The following is a 6,000-nucleotide window of genomic DNA, read 5'->3' on the forward strand; positions in this document are numbered from 1 at the left end:
TATCAGAGAATGCAATAGAACTATTGGATTGTAAGAGAGGTGGAAGCATGAGGTGGTTGCGGCCAGATACCAAAAGGCTTGATTACCCATGTGGATAAGTAGTAAATTCTACTCTTAGCATATTCAAAGTCGAATTTAGATTGCGTAATAACTTTTTAAGAAGTATTGCAATATTTGGTGTAGGCAGAAAATGAAGATCGGGATTTGAATACAAGCTAATTGTAATAATATTACATTCTTATCTTGAACAGCCTTAGCACATTTTTTTGGAATAAACTAGGTTTAGACAACGGAAAAAAATTTAGGGCGGAGTGAGAAATAACGGTTTATATTAGGATGAAAATTAGGCTGAAATATTAGGATGAAAAAATGAAAAAGTCTAACCAAGGAAAAGAAGAAGAAATACAAACTACGCACATCCTACTACGTATTTTTGTAATGTGAAATGGAATGATATGCGCGGATGAGAATGTTCCCGGGAGAAGAGGTCATTATCAAGTTGTGATCCGAAGTACCCAGAGGACCATATAAGCTGAAACATTTTTGGTAAGGAAAAGTCAGGAGTGTTGAATGCATGATATTCTAGTAGGTAAGTGACCAGGCTATATAAGGTCATTAGCAGTATCATAAGCCTTCGAATATCTACCAACTGGGCCTCTGAAACGCAAGCTAAATTGAGTTGTAAACAATAAAATTACCAAGGAAAACTCTCAAATGTTAGAAAAGATAGATGGTAGAAGGTTGAGTTTCAAAGGAAGTCAAGGAATTCAGAAAAGTAAGAAAGTTTAGCTGAACAAAGAAAACGTTTTTTAATTAAATGAACAGATGTGTATTGAGACAAGTTTGGAACTAAATTGAACCTCTGCTTCGTTCAACTACAGTATTTGAGAGAAAATCTGTATGCCAGTAGTCCAAAAGTGTTTTCTTTCCCCAACAGATTTGAGTTGGGTCAGTACAGTACTTCTGTAAGTTAGTATTAAAGGATGTTAATAACTTTAAGTACATAGAAATAATCTGATCACTCAAGATTTAGCAGGGAATGTCTGCTGTGATCTGATTTGGCTTTGTCGCTTCTATGTTCTCTTGTAAAACTGAAGGGTTGAAGTTATGTCAAGGGCATAAATTCTACTTATTACTAATTCTGTAACGATGGCGGCATTCCTTGCAATGAGTTCCAACTACGGTAAGGATGACAGTACCATCCTTAAAATACCCTCAATGAAGTGTTGATAGCCAGATAAGCGAACTATAGAGAGCAATTTTGTGAATATATAATTCTTTCCTGCATTACAAATATTTTCTACTTTGTGGTTTTAAAACAGTCGAGCAACCTGAGGCCGTTGTTCTAGATAATACTGGGCTAAGTTAACGTTGTGATTATTTATTTAATTTACTTTTTTTTTAGCTCTTGCTGCTTTCTGAAATGAACTGTACTCGTCTACAAGAAACAATCAAGATTCGTATCTTTCTACTCCATGAAAAATCTATACTTTTGGAGAGTTGGGTTTGATGGGTAGGAGATTGTCTTTCATGATGAAATGGTTTCAGGCTTTGATAGTGCAAGTAAATATGGATTAGTGAAAAGCTTTAAGTCGATCACAGACAGCTGAGATGTCTCAAATCCTCAGAAACTCTTCTTTCTATCTGACAATAACCTGAAGGAACTATTGCTCACCGAACAGATTTCAGCCTTCATACGCATGTATACTAAGAGTAGCCTGCGTGGGTAGCATAGTGGTTATATTCACCGTCCTTGATCCACTGCGAGGGAAAGGCTTGAGTTCGAATCTCATCAATGACTCGAGAAAATGATGGGATTTTTTGCTCCGTGACTAAGTTAGTCTCAAGAGTGCATAACAAAGTTTTTTTTTCCAGGAAACTTGGGTATTTCTTAAAACGGGTAAATCTACCGCGAACACAAGCAATTTGTGGACCTAATAAACATAGGGTTAAGATGTTCCCAATATGACAGTTATTTTCTACTTTAAGTACAGTGTGTAAAATTTCCAGAACTATCTAAATATTGGGCCTTAGGGTATAGTGGATTTATTAGTTTCTATCCATTTGGAAAGATCTTGATACGGTGTTCGACAATAAAAAAGGAACTAAGAGAAGGCTTCTGAAATTGAGCTGAGTTAGCCTCTTTCGAAGGATTAGTAAGCGTTTGCAGTCAACAAATTCGTAGTAAATTCGATTTACAAAAAACAGTACAACGACATCTCCATGGCCTAAGTTTTCTCGGTGTTAATACTTGCACGTGGTTGCAGCTGTTTTTGGTTTTTTTTTTTTTTTTTTTTTTTAGCACAATGTGCTAAAATGCACAACTGGCACAATGTCCCAGTTGTGCCTGATCATGATTTACTGATCACTAAATTTAACACGTTATTATGACCAGTGAGTATAATACAAATTTATGCGTTACAAACAGTTAAACAGTTCCTCGAATATATGATAAAGTTAAAGGTTTCTGCAAGTCGGATAGGAAGCTAAAGCTGGATTTTCGATTAGTTGAATGTTGGGGACATTCACTGAGAATGTTTTATTGCTAGTTGCGACTGGCAAAAGAAACACTGACGAGAATCTCTCATAAGCAAATACAGATGAATTGGATGGGGTTGACCGAAGCGGTGTCTTGTCAGAATCACTTATTCTTTCTTGCTTCTCCTAAAATGAGATTCCTACAGGCTTGCTTTTTTTTTTTTTTTTTTTAATCTGCAGCAGTTTATTATTGATTTGAGTTTGCCAGAGTTAGGACCATTGTTTTCTACATGTTGTTTTAACAATGGATTTGCACTCTGTTTAGGGCACTTTCAGTTGACAGGAAGACCCAGTGTCGGGATGTTTAGCAGCGTCATCCGCACATTCATCACCTGGGATGCCGACATGACCAGGAATTCAGCAGAAGGTAACCCCTTCTGGTTGGCTGTTTGATAGTGACATAATTCGGATTTCGTTAAAATTGGGATGAGAGTGGGGGGGGAGGAGTATACTGAATGGCAGTGATTGCGCTTAAGGAGTCTGTAAATATCAGAGATTGCTTGATATGATGGTTGTTTGTTGTCTGGAGCTAGGTTTTATTGTGAACAATTCTGCGGTATAGATAATATTCAGTAGGAAGAGGGACAGCTACTGAAAAGGTGAAAGAAAGTGCTGCAGCAGCTACAGCTGAATCTATTTTGGAGCTCTCTCTCTCTCTCTCTGTCTTCCAAGGAATGTGCTTTATGTAACTGCTGAAAGCTGGTGTTTGCTAGGGAAGATTTTCCCCATCGTATAAAGGAACTGTCGCAAACATGTGAGAATTGAGTTCAGGAATAGCAATATCTTGGAAGATATTCTGAAGAAATGCCCCAACTGAACATGAGCTCGTGCAATCGAAGTCCTGCGGGGTGGTTTTCATTAGGTTTATTGCGGTATAGCATGGCATGTTTAGGATCAAACGAATACTGCCAGTTGGGATGAGACGCATACTCTTAATCTTTGCTGCATAGTTACACAATAAGGATTTTCTCTTAGAGATATAGATGGGGTGCGGTTTGGTTCATTTGCCTCAATATACAGGCTGCGGACCGGAGATGTTCTGAAAGTTCCCACAGCTGTCCTAAAGTCCTATGCTGGATGGCGTTCAAAAGTAATACAGAACGTTTCCTCCGGAGTCGTGGACAGGTGATCCATAATTCAAGCGTAATCTTATTAAAGTTCTATAGAGATGTAGGAGGAGATTCAATCAGCATCCTAGGACATAATGGAGGCAGTTCTTAGGATGTTCAATTTTTAAGGCGTCGTCCGAAGATAAGCTATTTGAGTAGTAAAATTAAGTTTGTCTAAATAGACAATAGACTGTAGCACTGCAGCACCAGATCTCCCCAGACGATGCCACTATCACCGATCGGGCGCATAGGTTCTGGGACCGTAAGTGGCTCGAGAGTTTGCGGATCAGCTCTACAACCAACATTAATAGGGATAGGGGTGTACGGATTCACCCCCTTTTAGAGACTATTATCCTAAAAAAGGATGAACGGTTCCGTACGACTTCCGTTCGAGCCACTTCCGGTTCCACAATGCAAGAGAGCGGAACACGTGAGAATGGAAACATGTGATGCCTACCATTACCCTGCTGATATTTAAAGGTGTACTGAATAATAGAGAGTACTGCTGAAGAAGAAGGCTGGAGCCTTTGAAAGCTACGGGATTTTATCGCTTTTAACTTAGTATATTTTAATGCATTTTAATCTTGTGTTTTAATACTTTTAATATTGTAATACGTATATTAATTTTGTAAATACAGGTTATTGTAAATATAGTTATCAAGATTTGTTTTGTTTTATTTTATTTTAATTTTATTTTATTCCATGAAAGGTTGGTGAAAAAACGCTAAGAACGTAATATAATAGACTGAAATTGTTGGTAACAGGAATCGGGTTGTTTTTTTAAATATATTTCTGGATCCGAATGTAGGTTGCAAAATCAAATCCACTGCAATTCATTTCTGTAGGGAACAACCATGATTCTATTTTAGCCATGGAAATTTGAAGTTGCCTTTAAATGATGTTCATAGTTTGGAACTGACAAGAGGTAATGAGGTCGTCAGCAAATATGTACAATTCGACTGTATTTGGTACATGCTTATTGCAAATAATTTTGCATTGAGGATTGATCCCTGCGGCACACCCTCCGCTTGTTCCAATGATTTGTATAAGTTGTTCATATACCTAACCTGGAAAGTTCTGTGGCTTAGAAAGTTTTGTATAAATTAAGGTTGACCTCTCAAGCCGAAAGAATGAAGACCTTGAAGTACACCATATCGCAGGTGGTATCGAAGAATTTCTCGATATCAATATTAGTCATGACCAGATGTTGTCCCCCTATAAAGGCATTATGGATGTTTGCTTCTGCTTTTATCATCACACCTTGACCGATTCTTTCGAAACTCGTACTGATTCCTGTTTAGCAAGTTGTTAATTCCAAGAACCATGTTAGCCGCCTGTGAACCATTTTTCCAGGACTTTGCTTAAACAGCTGGTCAGTGAAATCTACCTGTAATTATGAGTAAAGTTGCTATCCTTTCCTGGTTTAGGAAGGCTAGTGCAATTGAGTGATGCCAGCAGTTTGAGTAGGAATTTTCTAAAAATATTCGATTCTAATATTTTAACAATGTTCTTTTTGCTCTGCTGTTTAATTGCTTCATAATTAAGATTATTATATGTTTCATACCACTCATAATACCACGTGAAATTATTAATATAGTTTATTAAGCTATCTGCCTAAAAATATTATATATTAAGGTGACGTTTCAGGCATCTTACCATTACCCATCATCACCGCGCTGGTGGGAGAACCAGAAAATAGAACAGAAGTTAATGTAACCCTTTCTATTTTCTGTTCCCCTAACAGCATGGTCTGATGATGGGTATCGGTAAGATGCCTCAAACCTTAATTCGTCATATTATATATAGTAGTTTAGGCGAATAGCTTAAAACTATATTATTAATTTCACATGGTATATGAGTGGTATTCAATATAGCAATAAACTTAATAGAAAACAACCACGTAACATTCTTCCCCAACTATGTTTTATCATTACGTAGTAGGTCCCATCTGGACCAGCAGCACTACTGAATGTTTTATTGAGAGATGGATACTGCCGATATACTGGAAAACGATTCGGCTAAGGTATTTGTTATTTCTCTCGAAGAGAACATCTCCTTCCCAGTTTAGTACTGAAGCCGGGGACTGCACATATTTGCCATTAAGTGTGTTGGTATTTTCTCCTCTTCATTTTTCTCCAGATGAGTCTGGTATCTGTGTCCTTGTTTATAATTGAGGAAAAGCTAAACCATGTATCTTTCTTTGCTTTTCTTCCTATTTGGCGGAACTTGGCATTCAGTCTTTTGAAATTAATTAGGTTACTAGTTGTAGGGAATTTTCGAAAGAAATTCCAAGCTCTTTTTTTTTTCTTTTTTCCTTCCTGTTTAGCGTGTGTACATCCCAGATTCCACCAGT

This window comes from Mastigoproctus giganteus, chromosome 2 (assembly GCF_048544385.1).
Source record: "Mastigoproctus giganteus isolate SK-2022 chromosome 2, ASM4854438v1, whole genome shotgun sequence".
Classification (NCBI taxonomy): Eukaryota; Metazoa; Arthropoda; class Arachnida; order Uropygi; family Thelyphonidae; genus Mastigoproctus; species Mastigoproctus giganteus.